Raw genomic sequence first — 18,726 nt, 5'->3', positions numbered from 1 at the left:
TCTATTTTGCATTTTGTAACCTTTGTCTTCTTTTGCACCTCTTCACTGCTCTCCTGTATTTTCAATTTCAGTATGTGTTCGGCTGCAATTTCCTGTGAAGCTGCCAATGGCATATCTAGGGATGTTTGTTTTTGCTGAATGTCTTAGCAGCAGGAGACATGCTGCTGACCCTGTCATGTTTGAAGATTCGTTGGACAACCTTCCAAAATTATCAGTCGGAACAATAAACGACAGTACATTTTATGATTCATATACAAATATCTGAAAAACAGTACATATCATTGTAACCAAAGAGTACAATATTTCTGAAAAACGGTCTGAGTTCAGAAAATGGCACACATGAAGGCCACCGCAAATTGAAACAGAGAACCTTTAATCAAAAGACTTTACTGGCCTGTGGCGTTTGTGAATCTCTGTTTCGAGCTACAAAAATATACAACACAATCAATCAGGCGAGAGTACAGGTTCTTAAATGGTGTGATTTTACAGTTTTTGTGCTTTGAGCAATAGGCCTGAGAAAGAGATCCCAATCACACGAAGACACAGAAACTTGAATATCTTTACCATGAGGTGAGTTTCCCTGAACTGTACATCTTCTACAGTTAACAATTCCTAGTAAAGTAGGTCGCTGATGTGAACGAGGAAGAATATATGCCTCGGTTATGAATCGAAGAAGCATATTTCAGGCTTCACCGAAATATCTTTTCGTAAGTACTGCGGGAAAAGACGCGACTGTTACATGTACCTCCAATATCCTTTAACTGATTGAGGCTAGGCGAACAAGACGAGCTCTTTCCAGTTCAAACTTGACAGTTCCTGTTTGCCATTAATCTGTCACATACACGTCTCATAGATTTTCATAGGCTTCCATTTGTCACAGCATCTCTTTAACGTTATATAACACTACATTTCACCTGCTTCCAGATTTTCTGATTTCCCCGTGACGGAAAGATTTTCTTCCAGAGATAAACATTTAGTAGTATCTTTCTCACCATATGATAAAATTTGGTCTCAGCAAACCTCTTTTGCTGCTGAGATTTATTTAGGCTGTGCCTGTCTGTGGTCGATGTCGCCCCGTTGGAACAGCTATCTTCTGAATAATGCTTCTTAATAACATTAGAATTATTCTACCTCGTGCATGCTTTCTTTCCTAACCTTGATAAGTAAACCGTTATTTTTCCATCAGTCTTCATCACTTTCATCTTTTATTCTATTCTGCCATAACCCACATTGTCCATACTGCCTTTGTTGTGCATCTAGCATTGTATGCTGTATGTGAACCTTAGCACTATTTACTCTTTCACGTATATTTCTTATACTTTGTTAAAAATTTCTTTCCTGTGCGTTTTTTTGAACTTAACTGAGATTGATATTAGGAAAAATCAGTGATTGGAGCATTATAAATAAACATCAAACGACTCTTTCTCTCTGCAGTTGGGTGTACGCTGTCTTGGAACTTCCTGTCATAGTATCACTGTGTGCCGGTCCAAAAGCTGAAACCACAACCTTGCCTTTTGCGGGCAGTGACGTTGTCAGCTGAGAAACCCAGGCACAACGCATCATCATAGATTGACTTCGCGCAATACATCTTATATATTACGGCGTAAAGTTAAGCGCCGGCACGCCAGTCAGGAACGAGAGCGCAAAGAGGCCTGCGAAGAAGACGTCAGCCAACTGCACGCTGACTGACTCCTCTCGAGGACGGCAACGCGAACGCAGCGGCCTCTATGCGAAGAGAACATAAGCGCCGCGCCTGACTAGCCGCGGGCCAGTTCTACGAGAAGCTTCAAGAATAGCGACCTGAATAGAAGTGTCAAAGCTCATTTCCTTGCTCGTACATTCTATTTAACACAATCTAAGAACTGTATATACTGAAGAGGTTTGTTATTGTGTATGTCTCCTGTTGTGTACATAGTTCCGCGTAGTCAGCGCGTACACAACTTTCCCACTAGAGCGCGCCCCGCTAAGCACAACAACGCAGGCGCAGCGCTCGTCCGTCTCCGCACTACGAGATGTCGCTGCCATAGAGATGGACCAAATTCTGCTTCCGCCGATCCGCGTATTAATACGTAACGCAGCCAATGAGATTGCTGCTAACGTAGAACCTTTTCTCCTCACGGATCACACTCGCGCAGTGATACATGAACGTGCGAGGTATTATAACGAGTGTACAGACCTCCGATTAGTCAGTCTGCATTTTTCTGCACCAGTCTGTACCAGTCTGCATTAGTCTGCAAACAGTCTGTACGAGATCTACATTTGTCTGTACCAGCCTATAGTCAAGTTTCAGTCTGCGCCTAATAAGATTACCATATTCCTGTAGATAGCCATGAAGATAAATGTATAGACACTTTTGGCAAGTATCAGAGATATATGTGAGAATAAGATTAACATACCAATACCAAAGGAACTTCAGATTGTCAATTGTAAATAGCATCCAGAACCAAGTTAAGTAATTTTTAAGCTTGTTATTATTTTAATAAATGTGTGTGAAAATTAATCAAGTTCTGTTTAAAGTTGGTCACCGTCAATCTGCTACACTAAGCGGGCAAGTGGCATTTCTATCGTCTGACCTAACGGCAGAAGATAAACACGCCACGATAAGACCATGAGACATATTGCTGACACTCGCCTGTTTCAATAGAGCGACAGGTCAAATAATCTGATTGTGTGTGTACTGAAGGTCTTACAGTACGCACACCACATCTCCCTTTGCTTGCCACACCTGTTTAACACAAAGTTAGGTATTGTATTTTTTCCTTTTGTAATATAACTCAATTAATAGGATTTGCTTGAATTGTTGCCTAACGATCCGAGAAAGCAGGTTTCCTAGACACCCCATATTAGACGACTAGGTACGATTCAGCATTATATTTAATGAAAAAATGCAACGAGTTTAGACATCTATATGTGCAAAGATAGCCCCAATTACGACGGCGGCTGTAATGTTAGTGGAGCAAGGAAGGTGACTCTTGATATTACGAAACTATTTACATTTATACTCCAAAAGGGAAGGTCGTAAACATCGTTAGAATCGCCAGCAGCCTGACGTCACGGTGATACACATCTACGAACTGTAGATCGGTTACTGATTATAAAAGACCATCGCAACAGCTACCACGGCAAAAGCAAGGGTTAAGGTATCCTAATACGCTGAGAGCGAAGGACTAGACAATAATCCACATTACCATGGATGGAAAAAATCTCGGTATCTCGCAGAATATATGTGTCATAGCGAGAGGCCATTAACAAATGGTATGAGTCACTGAGGTGCTATGCCGTTGTGCTGTCATGCTGAAAAGTATCCTAACGACCTGAAATGAGTTCCACCTCACTTGAATTGAATTAACCTAACGCAGGTTTCTTGCAGGTCCTATAATCTCTTTTCGTTATGGTCTTTTAACTATACAAAATGACTTGTCTAACAGTCCACTAAATAACGTTATTCTGTCTGATTACCAAGTTTCAACCTACCGTGATTCGAACCTGAAAACTGTTGCCATCGTTTTCTACCTTCGAAGAGACGTTAAATGTCATTTTGATTCACCAGGAGCGAGACGTGCCCAACAACAAACTAAAAATAACATTACGAAATGTTCTCCGCTGACTGGGTGTCTGACCCCGAAAATAATGTTGCTTGTTACGTTAAAAAAGACGTCAACTTTGGAAATCGTTTACACCAGTAGCTACGACTGGCATCTCTGAAAATTACACGATGTGATGAAATTTCTGTGTTTCACTCAGAATCGAAATAGGTACGTATCATTAGTGTTGACAACACACGAAGAATCGTTAGGAATCATAAACATGTTTCACCTGTAATTTAGTGTGCACATCCTATAGCCTGAAATGGCGGGAGAAAAATTGTTTTGCCGGCTCAGGATTAGCAACCAGACACAAACGTTTCGTGCGAGCCTTGAGGAGTCTGGAATCTTAAGAAAACAGCAAAGCGATGAAACTATATCGTCCCAGAAATGAAATACCGCCGAAGGGGAGATCTAAGATGAAATCCAAGTCCAGCATCAATATTTTCTACATTTCAAGTTCAAATGCAACATGATTTAAGACACCTGCAACCTTACATAACTATTGGTGTAAGAAAGCCTACTGGTGAAAGACTTTCTACTCCTCAGTACTCAGCACTTCTACCTGTCGCACAGCCCAGTGTACACCAACTCTCCTGCAGTCGATAGCAAACGGACATGATGTTTCATGTCCAACTCTACTCTTTTCAGAAGGCGTTGCCAGAAGTGACGATGGTCGGTTTTTTCTTGTTAAAAACGATCACCTGGAATGTGATACGAACACAGACCTTAAGCACAAGCAGCTAGAATGATTCCAACAAACCACCGAACCACATACATGGCTGGCTAATGATTTTGCCATAACGAAGGATGATCCACACTGAATGAGCATTTTGAATCCCTGAGAGTGGATTCCAGCCTATTCAAAATATTCATTCCCTTGTTCCTCCCCATTTCCATTCACCAGCTGCTTCTGGTACCGAACACGTAATCTCTGTTTCATTTTGCAATAACTGAAATAAAATCACATAACGATCGTCTCCAAGATCAGGCTCCGAACTATAATGCGGAAATATTGTAGGGAATGCTGCTTTAAACTCAATCTGCTGCGGTATTTTATGTATTTATGGGTAGTGATAATCCAGTGCAATGTAAATGGTATGCCGAGATACTGAGCACACTCTTCACTTCACTCTTGTAAACCGCTTTATGTCTCGTATAACTGCGTACGCAGCCGTCCTGTGGCCTTCTCTCATTTAGCGTGTAATGTGAAGAATATTGTAGTATGAAATCCACCAGGGTATAATTTACATGCAGGAAAGTAGTTTGGTGCATAAGTACCTAACGATACTGTGTGGTATGCTGATACACTGGTTGGTATCAGGATATTTACCAACTGTCAATTTTTACTTGAGGTAGTAGAGGTGTACTTGCTTTGACTTAGTGGACGTTGCATATTTGGAAGTTTTGATAATTGTTGTTTAAGCGTTATAAAAAGAGCCATAAAACAGAAAAGAAGTCTATCACTTGTGACAATATGTTTCTCTTTGCACTTAATAGAGGGTAGCAGACAGCAGGGGCAGCTGGCAACATTTGCGCCATGTGTGGCGCTAATTCATCGAAGAAATCACTGTACAAACAAGTTTTCTCGTTTCAGATAGAATCGTTTCAACATGAATTATTCGCCTCGTTCAAGAAAAATTACGCGCTTTGTTGAATGCCGTTTTTAAAGTTTAGCGTTATGGTCCACCTGAATATAGGCGAATGTGGTGAAATGCGACCATACACCGTTATTGAAACTCTCGAATTAAGTGGGTGATGTGCGTGGTGATTAGGGCTTAACATCCTGTTGACTACAATGTCATTAGAAGCAACTAAGAAGCTAGGATTTTGAAAGGTGAGGTATGACGTCGATTGTGCCCTTCAAAATGAAAGATCTCTTGATATGTCTCAATCGATTTACGTTAATAATGGAAAACTTGAAGTAATAATGGTCCGACAGAATTTGGGATCGTGTGTTCATTTCATAAAAATAAAACAATGGTTAGTCCTAATAAAATATACCTGAAATAACGGCGAATGTGAGTCCACCAACTATAATGCCATACATCTGGTGGATTTAGGAAAGTGTTTCGTGCATCTCAGAGTTGTGTCCATGGCAGTCGGCATCTGTAGCGAACAAGTGAGACACCTTGCGGTTGCCATCTAAGGAAACAGAGAACACCTGTCTGCACTCTGCTGAGTTCACTAAGGAACATATCCAGGAATTCTGCTGGAAAGCCATCCCCACTGTACTTATTCTTCTACTCTTGTGCCCTCTGACATGTACCTTTCTCTCGCCTTACCGATCAACATTAAGAGAATATCTTTTTGAACGAAGAAGGCACTTTAAACTAGGACTGACAACATCTTAATCTCCGAATCAGCTACTTTCCACAGGTGTGGAATCTATAAGCTACTTGACCATGATGAAACTGTTTTACTTAATGTGAACAAATATATTGGTAATGATTAATTTATCTCTTACGTTTTCCTATTATATTCAGTAAACCAACAAGAAGTGCTATAAAATTATACACAGCCCTAATAAAAATGAATTACAAATTACAATGATAACTCTTCATGAAAAAATTATGAATTAATAATATAAATAATATCCATAATAACAGCCTGCCATAACTTTATGCATTAGCAAAGATATCATCCACTTTTGAGCTCAGTGTTGTTTGTCTTTAGATGAAGCCATGTGTCAGACCCAAGAAGCATTTCCGGATTACCACGGAAATGTGTAAATATGGCAGTTTTAGCAAACACAAAAATAAACCCAGCTAACAAATTATTTAGTGCCACACTTAAATTATTATAACTACCTACTGACTAAAAACTAAGAATTATATTGGTATAAGCAGAAAAAGTAAGTTTTAACAAGATAATAAAGGTACATTGTATCCCATCACAATCTATGGGGCATTAAACCAAAGCTTCGAGAGGTATTAAGATGGAGATTTTACGAGGTCCCTACAGATTTTCGATCTGGAAGGTTGTATCTCGGTACGAGAAGAAGAAAAAATATGATACGTTGTATACGTCTATGGCGAGATAGAAGACAGGAGCTAATGATCTTCCATTTCTCAAAGTGGATTGTTTCCACGTAGCTAGGCAAGCTAGTGCTGCTCTCAGGACAGCGTTATTATTATTGTGGTTCAAACAAACTTAAATTCGAAACATAAAATATGAGATTAGTTGTAAATCTTGCTGTAACAAACTTCCTCGAATCAAATCATAAATTTGACAACTCAACGTTAGAACTTAAGCGGAAGAAATTCATATCATTTGCTGAAAGCAACAAGAAAAATTCGAGTGAATTTATCAGGACGGTTCTGAACAACTCAAGAAAGTAATACATTACTCACATAGTTGTCAAACATATCCCACAATGTTGTCAATTATCCATTAACCTAGTGGCAGGAAGAATACCTTTACACAGCTGATGCGTTTCTTACTGTTGGCTAGCTAGTACTTGGAAATCCTACTCTTCGAAGACGTGGCAGTGCCAGTTGTGACGTAACTCATTAGCAGCTGGAAACCCAAAGTGTAGGCCAATGAGTTTTATTCATAATTTCTTACCGATTATTTGGGTACAAAGCGCATTTACAATAAAGTCCAGATTCACTGAGTGCAATTTTATATTATAAACAAAGAGCAGTAGAAATTTTTTGGGTGGCTCTTTTATTCTATTGTTGCAGTAACTATGATTAAATAAAGAAACACTGTTTTTGCCTTGTTTCACAAATTTTATTATTGTTACAAATTTTATGGTTGTTACAGATGTTATTATTGTTACCTAGGCTTCGGATTATAAGACAATTTTTAAGTATTGAACTTGAAAATAGGCTTATAACCCGAAACCTAGGTAACAATAACGAAATTTGTAACAATAATAAAATTTGTGAAACAAGGCAAAAAGCAGTGTCTGTTTATTTAATTTACGATATTTCATCAGGAACCCACAGTTCATTCAATTAAAATGTAGTAACTGTATTTCTATTTCTGTCTTAAGTGTACTGCTAACTAAAATGTTCATTCACCGTAAGCGATTCAGTTTATCAGCATCACCAGGCACCATTAACTTTGTGAATAAACAGTATTTTTCTAATATTATACATTTAATAAATAGTTTTCGTTAACAATGCTTTCACGGACACGACTTTTAACAGATAATAAACAAATGTAAAAATAATATAGCTCTGATTAATAACTCTCGAACATCCACAAAGAAGTTCAGGCGTGCAGCTGCATAAATTCCACTTCTTCTAATATTTCAGCTGTGTACCATTCAGCTGTATGCAGAGTGAGCCAGACGAATGTCCTACGGCTGACGTTGAAGACAGACGAACGGTATTAGGAAAATAAGTAGAATTTATGTGGCTGCACACACAAAATTTAATTGCCTCGCAAAAACATGAAGATTCACATGCATAAACATATTTCATAAGCTGTGAGTAGCATATGCTTCAAATAAAAATATCAAACTGTGCAAGGAAATCTTGCACGGTGAACGAAAAACAGGACTCAAAAAGTTGTGAGGAAAATGAAGCATGTAAATGAATGTAGTGAAAGTTCGGTCCCAGCAACAGGTAACATGAAATAAGAAGCACCTGCGTTAAGAATGTGGAACTAGAAACACAAAACTCTGACAGTGGCTAGAATATGTCATTCCTAACTGAAACTCTCAGTCTAGGACAGCCAAAGGATCGAGAAGTGTCATCAGTTTGTAATGATTACTGTGTAACTGCTGAAGATGCTTTGGCAGTAAAAGAGAAAAATTGAAATTTATTCCTAAAATACAAATTAATTGTGATAGATACAGATGTACTGCCTAACGCAACATATTAAAATTTGTATCACATCAGGTCTCGAAACCGGATTTACCGCTTATCCCGGGAGGTTGCCTTACCGTTTATGGAATCCAAGCACGCTCCCCGGCCCGTTTCATGCTTCCATATGTCACACATGTGTCTATTTCTTCTCACAGATTATTAATTCATTTACCCACACTCCCATATCTAGATTCCTGTACAGAGTTTTAGAACCAAGACCACGAGAAGTCATTGACTGTTGCTGTAAATTTCTATATTTGTAACTATAATTCATCACCAAACATAAATACATATGTATGTAAGATGAATACTGGCCTGTGACGAACATGACAACGACAGTCTATGATGTCTCTTTGTCTCGATTCTAAAACCTGTATGGAAATCACGAGATTTGCGAGTGTGTATGAATGAATGATAAATTTATGAGAAGAAATAGATAAGTGTGTGAAATATGGAAGTTTGAGTCGGGCAAAGGAGCGTGCTCCGATAGCCTAAGTAGTAATGTGACCGCTAGCAGGAAGTGGAAAATCCGGGTTCGGGCCCTGGTCCGGCAAAATTTCATATGTCTCTTTAGGTAGTACATCTATACCTATTATAGCTATATTTAATTTCGGAATAAATCTCAGTGTTTGACTCTGTGGTTCGTGATCAAACGTAAATAAAGAGAAAAGTGCCTAATGAATGAGCATTTCAATTTTCTCACAGCTTAAGACACAGAAACGCAAGTAGCGGGAAAACATTCAGCTAGGTGAATGTGGTAAGGAATTTCTATGCAACGTCTCGCAGTTGACGAATTTTGCTCGTAGTTCATTATCTGACTTCCTCAGACTAACGTCAGCTGTAGGCTGTCAGAACATTCATATGAGAACTGTCGAAGGGTAATTGTTAGAACTGAAAATTACCTTAAATTCTGGACTGGGATTTGAACTCAGATCGCCCCTTTCTCGGTATTTGGCCCCTTTTGCATGATACAGTTCCATTGTTTCATTGCTCTCCCAAGACCTCAAGGTCTCCACCAAAGGTAAATGTCTGTGTCTGAAACCTGTTGTCCGCAGCGCATAGTTTAACGGCTAGCGTTGCTGCCTCTGGATGACGGGGTCCTGGGTTCGATTCCCGACCGTGTTGGGGATTTCCTCTGCCTGGGGACTGGGTGTTTGTGTGGTCCTCATCATTTCATCATCATTCGTGAAAGTGTATAGATTGGACTGTGTTCAGATTGGGAATCTGTTCGGGCGCTGATGTTCGCGCAGTTCAGCGCCCCACAAACAAAACATCATCATCATCATCATCATGAATCCTGTTTTGACACAAAACATTATATCATGTCGTTTGAAGGTTTTGCAAGCACACATCTAACTACAGGTGAAAAATAATATTCTTCACATCTCGCTGTGCATTATGAGCAATAATGTTTAATTATTGGTGTTGGACTTTCACTGCCAGTCAGCCACAGAGCTGATCATCATAACTTTTGAGGTTCAGAGATGCCAGTGACAGCAACTGGTGAAAAGGAATTGGATAGCGAACGTCTTTGTGTGTGTAGTCAAAAACGATATGTTATGTGTGCCTTGTACTCCCAAACACCTGAGGGCTTTTCGTCACGTTGTTCCCAGGTCTCACACACCTACGTATGTCCTTACCGGTGATATGAAGAGATATTTAACGTCTGTTCTTCGCCAGAAAAGAACAGCGGTAATTCCGAATTCGAAACTTGGTAAGGTAAAATTACTTAGTCTCGACATTTCACTTTCGGTCACGTCGCTTCTGGTGAAAAATTTCGATTTTTAATATTTTACTGTGACATTTCACAATAGATTAGGTAGTGGGTTCCAATCTTCTTCCACTACCCAACATTACGCCACGTCATTTCAAGTTCAGGCATTCGCACAGTTTGTTATTTGTGAATGAAACTATTTTTAAGATCTCTAATGATCAGTTTGCAGGGACCATAGGTCCTGGGTGGGAGTCCTAGTTCCCAGTCCAGTAAGAAAATTATCAACGTGTGATTTCAAGCTGAAACTTGCTTTTTCAAACGTCACTTATTGTAATAAATTTGAATTTACAAGCTATGTAGATTGTCTCATCTCTAACAACGGTTTTCCTGATATCTGCAGTATCGTAGTATTAAATTACAGTTGGGTTGATTATCATGTTGATCAGTGTTCCGTAGTGGTCTCTTGTGGTAAACCAGTTTATGTAGTCATATCTCTGTAACGAAAAGATATTAGAGGACCTGCACGACAGTTACGTTATGTGGGCTGCATGAATATGAGACGGAAAGCAATTCAGGCACTGATCACACTGAACGGTGCAAGTCGCCCGAGTTTGGGCAGCTACGGGACATTTATGCTCGTTGTCAACCTTAGCTACGTAGCAATGTTGTATCCTGTACCAATAAGCAGCCATTGTGAAACTAGTGTGCAGGGTTTTGCACAGAGGGAAAATGAGCGATGGGTTTTTACCTTGTGCTTCTAGCTGCTCTCCATCAAATACGCATTAATTAGTTACATGTAGATTTCTTTTATAAGTTATAAGTTGGCTACCCTGGGAGGAGAAGGCGAGTTTTGTCTCAGCGGCCAATGTGCCACGAGTCGATAGCAAGCACTCGTACCCTGCAACCTCCTCAAAAAGATCGCCTTAAAGTGTAGAATAAGAAGTTCGGATACATTTGAGCATGATAGTACCTCTAGTTGTTGACTTATAACGGTCTAGAGAAGTAATTGTGAAAATATTTACAAAAAATATAGTATAGAATTTCACGTTCTGGTAATCTTCGTGTTTGAAACGTTTACAGCCAAATAATATAACATAGTCGTTACACTATTTTCCACGTTCAGAAAGGAAGCTGCTAATTTCTAACCGTTGCCATTCTTTGGCTGAAGACATCTTTGGTTCCACTGCTATGCCTCAGTTCTCTGGACTTTGTACACTCCTATACACTGTATCTTCCGCTCATCTTTCAACCTCCCCCAGTAGGCCGTCGACACTGCCTTCCTAACAATGTGTTCCACGGTCCGGAAATCCTATAACTCAGTCTCAACCATATTACCTCGAGGTGCAACCAATGGCTTCAGTTTGATATAATTAAAGGGTGAACCTCCCGAAGCTTTCACCCCATCCATTTAACTAAGACACTTAATTACCCAGGACTAAACTTCGAACGTTAACTAACGGGGAAACCGCGCCTACTAACTGTGCAAGAAAAAACCCACAATGGATTAAAGCAACTAACAATCCGAATTGTTTCTTTCCATCATACTCCACACCTGCTAGGCCACTATTAGACTACTCTTCTCGTATGTCAATGACACCAGAATTTCCGCACCAATAAAATTATTTCACTCTCTCCACATCACTAAACACAATGCACTCCGTCCAGCCTTCAGTGTCCATTTACTCTTCCCTCTCTAATCCTGATTCATTGATTTCACCCCTGTCCTCAATCACATTGAATGTCTTTGAATTTCCATCACGTCCTGACACCAACCACTCTACAGTTTAATCCGTGATTATGAAACCTCGTATTCCACTCCGGTTGTAAAAACACCCCCCGCCCTTCCCCCAACGTCACGATAATATCCCAACGAAACTTAGCCACATCCCCACACATCAAAACGAAACATACCTACATAAATGTACATTCTTTCGCTGTTGACATAACAGAATACCCCTTTTCCTTCTCAAATCAGGCCTAAAGCCCCGTCTTTCCAGTCCCACGTTTTTCTCGGATCAGTCTCTTTTTATAGCCCTTTTCAGTTACTGCTGATATAATATTAAAGTGTCAACTCAATCACCTTTTTTCCGTCATCAATCTTCTGACTGGTTTGATACGCCCACCAAGAGTTCCTCACCCCTGTGCTGACCTCTTCATCTCAGAGCAGCACTTGCAACCTACTTTCTCAATTACTTGCTGGATATTCTCCAATCTCTATCTTCCTGTACAGTTTATTTCGTGATGTTTTGAGGGATGTTCTACCATCCTGTCCCTTCTTATGTGTTCTCATTTATTCCTTTCATTGCCGATTCCCCTGAGAACCTCCTCATTCATTGCCTTATCAGTCCACCTTATTTTCAGCCAGCCGCCGGCCTCTGTGACCGAGCGGTTCTAGGCGCTTGAGCCCGAAACCGCGCTACTGCTGCGGTCGCAGGTTCGAATCCTACCTCGGGCATGGATGTGTGTGATGTCCTTAGGTTAGTTAGGTTTAAGTAGTTCTAAGTTCTAGGGGACTGATGACCTCAGAAGTTGAGTCCCGTATTGCTCAGAGCCATTTGAACCATTTTTGAACCAAGAGGGAATAATAAGAGTGTTTCCCCTCGAAAAGGCCTTCAGTGTACACTTTCCACCTATTTCCTCTCTCCACTGCTCTTAACAGTGGAATTCCCATCCCGGTCTTAATGTTACCACTCTTGCATTTAATTTCACCGAAGGTTGTTTTGACTTTTCTATATGCCGAGTCATTCCATCCTCCAATAATTTCTCTAAATATCCTTTACTTTACATCCATGATCGAAATTTTTTGTCATCAGACTACCAGTTTCGGTATATAATGACTATCTTCAGATCTGTTTTATAAAAACTTGTCCTAATGTACTGCAGCTATAGTGGCATCGTCAACATTAGGACATGTTTTTATATAACAGATCTGAAGATGGCCGTTATAGACCGAAACCGTAGTCTGATCACAAAAACGTTGTGACCATAGACGTAAAGTAAAGGAAATTTATTCTCTATTCGAGTCACTGTTTTATTCGCGACCATGGAGCAACTTGTGAATTATTTCTTTTTCGATTTCTTCGCTTTTTACTGCAGCCATTCCGTTTTGGATTCTCTGCACTTCCTATTTATTTCATTCCTAAATGACTTGATTGCCTGTATTCCTGAATTTCCCTGCACTTTTTTGTACTTCCTTCTTTCATCGATTAATTGAAGCTTTTCTTCTGTGACCCATGGTTTCTTGGCAGTTACCTTCCTTTTACCTACTGTTTTCTGTCCAACTTGAGTGACTGCCCTTTTTACAGATGTCCATTCCCCTCTAACTGAGCTGCCTACTGAGCTCTTCCTTATAGCATTGTCTGTAGCCTCAGAAAACTTCAAGCCTACCCCCTGATTCCTTAGTATTTCCGCATCCGACATCTTTATGCACTGATTTTTCGGACTAATCTGTTAAACTTCAGCCTATTATTCATCACTAGTAAATTATGAGCTTAGTCTATATCTGCTGCTGAGTACGACTAACAATTCAATATCCGATTTCGGAATCTATGTCTCACCACCTAATCTAACTAAAGCCTTCCAGTATCTCACGGCATTTTCCAAGTACACCTCCTCCTCTTCTAATTGTTGAATGGAGTATTCGCTGCTGCTACTATCTGAAATTTATGGCGGAACTTAATTATTCTTTCTCCTCTCTTGTACATACTAACATGTCCATATTATCCCGAAACCCTTTCATCTACTCCTTCATGTGAAACCGCTTTCCAATCCTCTATGACAATAAGATTTTCATCCCCCTTTACGTATTAAATTACCGGTTCAGTATCCTCATATACTTTTTCAATCCTTTCATCTTCGTCTTGTGGTATACCTGAACTATTGTCGACGGTGTTGGTTTGCTGTCGAATCTAATGAGAACAACTTTATCACTGCACTGTGCATATTTTCCTATTCATAAGGAATCTTACTCCCATTACACTATTTTGTGGTGCTGTTGGTATTACCTTATACTTATCTGACCATAAATCCTTCTCCTCTTACCGTTACACTTCACTGGCCCTCCCCTATATCTAGATTGAGCATTACCATTCCAATTTTCAAATTTTCTATTTTCCCTACTATCGTCTGACTTCTGATATTCCGCGCACCGACTCTTTGTGTATTATCCTTTCGTTGGTTATTCAGTCTTTTTGTCATGGTCACCTTCCCATTGGCAGTCACCTCACGGAGATCCGAATGGGGGACTAGTCCGGAATCTGTTGCCAAAGTAGAGATCATAATGACACTTTTTCAATTACAGGCCACATGTCCTGCCCACACGTAGTATGTCTCTTTAATGTAGTGGTTTCCAATGCGTTCGGCTTCCTCATGCCGTTGATCATTGCTAATTCTTCGGCCTTTAGGACTAGAGAGTGCCCTCCGTTCTCTTCGACCAGACCGTCAGCAGAATGCGGGCGACTTCTAATCCCGGAACTTTTACGCCGCCATTCCTGAAGATTTTTATTCAGAATTTAAGCGGTGGTGGGAGTCAAAGCCTGGATCCAAAATACACTCCTGGAAATGGAAAAAAGAACACATTGACACCGGTGTGTCAGACCCACCATACTTGCTCCGGACACTGCGAGAGGGCTGTACAAGCAATGATCACACGCACGGCACAGCGGACACACCAGGAACCGCGGTGTTGGCCGTCGAATGGCGCTAGCTGCGCAGCATTTGTGCACCGCCGCCGTCAGTGTCAGCCAGTTTGCCGTGGCATACGGAGCTCCATCGCAGTCTTTAACACTGGTAGCATGCCGCGACAGCGTGGACGTGAACCGTATGTGCAGTTGACGGACTTTGAGCGAGGGCGTATAGTGGGCATGCGGGAGGCCGGGTGGACGTACCGCCGAATTGCTCAACACGTGGGGCGTGAGGTCTCCACAGTACATCGATGTTGTCGCCAGTGGTCGGCGGAAGGTGCACGTGCCCGTCGACCTGGGACCGGACCGCAGCGACGCACGGATGCACGCCAAGACCGTAGGATCCTACGCAGTGCCGTAGGGGACCACACCGCCACTTCCCAGCAAATTAGGGACACTGTTGCTCCTGGGGTATCGGCGAGGACCATTCGCAACCGTCTCCATGAAGCTGGGCTACGGTCCCGCTCACCGTTAGGCCGTCTTCCGCTCACGCCCCAACATCGTGCAGCCCGCCTCCAGTGGTGTCGCGACAGGCGTGAATGGAGGGACGAATGGAGACGTGTCGTCTTCAGCGATGAGAGTCGCTTCTGCCTTGGTGCCAATGATGGTCGTATGCGTGTTTGGCGCCGTGCAGGTGAGCGCCACAATCAGGACTGCATACGACCGAGGCACACAGGGCCAACACCCGGCATCATGGTGTGGGGAGCGATCTCCTACACAGGCCGTACACCACTGGTGATCGTCGAGGGGACACTGAATAGTGCACGGTACATCCAAATCGTCATCGAACCCATCGTTCTACCATTCCTAGACCGGCAAGGGAACTTGCTGTTCCAACAGGACAATGCACGTCCGCATGTATCCCGTGCCACCCAACGTGCTCTAGAAGGTGTAAGTCAACTACCCTGGCCAGCAAGATCTCCGGATCTGTCCCCCATTGAGCATGTTTGGGACTGGATGAAGCGTCGTCTCACGCGGTCTGCACGTCCAGCACGAACGCTGGTCCAACTGAGGCGCCAGGTGGAAATGGCATGGCAAGCCGTTCCACAGGACTACATCCAGCATCTCTACGATCGTCTCCATGGGAGAATAGCAGCCTGCATTGCTGCGAAAGGTGGATATACACTGTACTAGTGCCGACATTGTGCATGCTCTGTTGCCTGTGTCTATGTGTCTGTGGTTCTGTCAGTGTGATCATGTAATGTATCTGACCCCAGGAATGTGTCAATAAAGTTTCCCCTTCCTGGGACAATGAATTCACGGTGTTCTTATTTCAATTTCCAGGAGTGTATTTCGACTGGTAATCAAAGACATTACCCCTAAACTAGTGCTGCAGCTATGTTGTTGTTGTGGTCTTCAGTCCAGACACTGGTTTGATGCAGCTCTCCATGCTACTGCGTCCTGTGCAAGCCTCTTCATCTCCCAGTACCTACTGCAACCTACATCCTTCTGAATCTCTTGGTATCCCTCTACAACTTTTATCCTCCACGCTGCCCCCTAATACTAAATTGGTGATCCCTTGATGACTCAGAACATGTCCTACCAACTGATCCCTTCTTCAAGGTGTTCAAATTGGATCTGAGCATTATGAGACTTAACTTCTGAGGTCATCAGTTCCCTAGAACTTAGAACTACTTAAACCTAACTAACCTAAGTACACCACACACATCCATGCCCGAGGCAGGACACGAACCTGCGACCGTAGCGGTCGCGCGGTTCCAGACTGTTGCGCCTAGAACCGCTCGGCCACCTCGGCCGGCAGGCAAGGTGTGCCACAAATTTCTTTTCTCCCTAATTCTATTCAATACCTCCTCATTAGTTACTTGATCTACCCCTCTGATCTTCAGCATTCTTCTGTAGCACCACATTCTCTTCTTGTATAAACTATTTATCGTCCACGTTCCACTTTAATACATGGGCACACTCCATACAAATACTTTCAGAAACAACTTCCTGACACTTAAATCTGTACTCGATGTTAACAAATTTCTCTTCTTCAGAAAAGTTTTCCTTGCCATTGCCAGTCTACATTTTATATCCTCTCTACTTCGACCGTCATCAGTTATTTTGCTCCCCAAATAGCAGAACTCATTTACTACTTTAAGCGTCTCATTTCCTATTCTAATACCCTCAGCATGACCCGATTTAATTCGACTACATTCCATTATCCTCGTTTTGCTTTTGTTGATGTTCATCTTATATCCATCCTCCTTTCAAGAAACTGTCCATTCCGTTCAGCTGCTCTTCCAGGCCTTTGCTGTCTCTGACAGAATTACAATGTAATCGGCGAACCTCAAAGTTCTTATTTCTTCTTCGTGGAGTTTAATCCTTACTCAGAATTCTTCTTTTATTTCCTTTACTGCTTGCTCAATACACAGATTGAATAACATCGGGGATAGGCTACAACCCTGTCATACTCCCTTCCCAACCACTGCTTCCCTTTCATGCCTCTCGACTCTTATAACTGCCATCTGGTTTCTGTACAAATTGTAAATAGCCTTTCGCTCCCTGTATTTTACCCCTGCCACCTTCAGAATTCGGAACCGAGTATTCCAGTCAATATTGTCAAAAACTTACTCTAAGCCTACAAATGCTAGAAACGTCGGTCTGGCTTTCCTTAATCTATTTTCTAAGATATGTCGTTGGGTTAGTATTGCCTCACGTGTTCCAACAATTCTACGGAATCCAAACTGATCTTCCCTGAGGTCGGCTTCTTCCAGTTTTTCCATTCGTCTGCAAAGAATTCTTCTGCTGCTGTATGCAGTGTGAAAAACAATGAAATACACATTTAAGTGGTCAAATATGCATCTGAATTGTTATACAGGAATATCTAAAATAGCAATTCTGATGATGAAGGCTTTACCTTCGAAACGAGTATTTTAGTGTTGTTTACACTGTAAATAGCGGCTTATCTGATATTTTAACGTTGATTGTGACAAGCATGAGCCCATACTCATTATGAATTAAGTGAAACTGCCCATATCCTACAACAAAGGGCAATGAATTGTGTCGTCTTCTAAAGGTTAATTTTTACATCTGAAAATAGAAATGAAAATCTTCAATATAAAAACTACTGTTTTAATAATTTTTAAGAATTGTAAATATTTTTTTTTTATTTTATGAACCAGACAACACACTGTGCCAGTATGTTTTATAAGCGCTCTCAGCTAAAGAGCTGAACTGTTCCACTTCCGAACCACACTCGCCGTGACGAGGGACGAAATGATATAACGATAGCCTAAACAGAAATGTTAGTTTGAAGATTACGATTGCATACCAGTCCCAGAAGATTGTGCGACCGACGATATTGTGACAGCAGTTCACAATTCCCTTATCAACTATCGCCCTCTGAAATTATGCGATCTTGCTGACATTGTAAAGATTCCGCGTCCAAAATATTTTACACGAAGCTTTGTGTGGGATTAAGTCTACCCCTCAACGGGTGCTACGTCTTCTGACAGTAAACCAAATACCCATCCGAATTAGCACTGTCCACGAACGCTTGTCTAATCTCATTCTGAGGAATATTTGCAATGTTTTATAACACTGTATGAAACATGGAGTCATCCTTATTCGTCAGAGGTAAAGGATCAGTAATTGGTGGATAACAGAAATTAAAAGTGCACAGAAAATTATCCTCGCATAAACTAAGCTACAGTTCGACGCGAATCTCTTGATGTGTCATTCGCAGACCCACCGTCGACTATTACACTTCACAACCAGACAAACTGCAAAATGTTATTCACACTAATTGCTCACTTACTAACGAAAAGAGGTTTCGGTCCGTCAGCATAATGCGACGTAGTTTCTGATAAACTCACTGGTCGTCGAAGTACATTTACAGTCAGCATGTTTGGTTGCCGCTGATTAAATTTGCTTCTAAAACGTAGAAAAATGACTGAGTGAACAAAAATTCCGATAACGTG

Source organism: Schistocerca nitens, chromosome 5, assembly GCF_023898315.1.
Source record: "Schistocerca nitens isolate TAMUIC-IGC-003100 chromosome 5, iqSchNite1.1, whole genome shotgun sequence".
In the NCBI taxonomy this organism is placed as follows: Eukaryota; Metazoa; Arthropoda; class Insecta; order Orthoptera; family Acrididae; genus Schistocerca; species Schistocerca nitens.
This window is presented reverse-complemented; position numbering follows the sequence as displayed.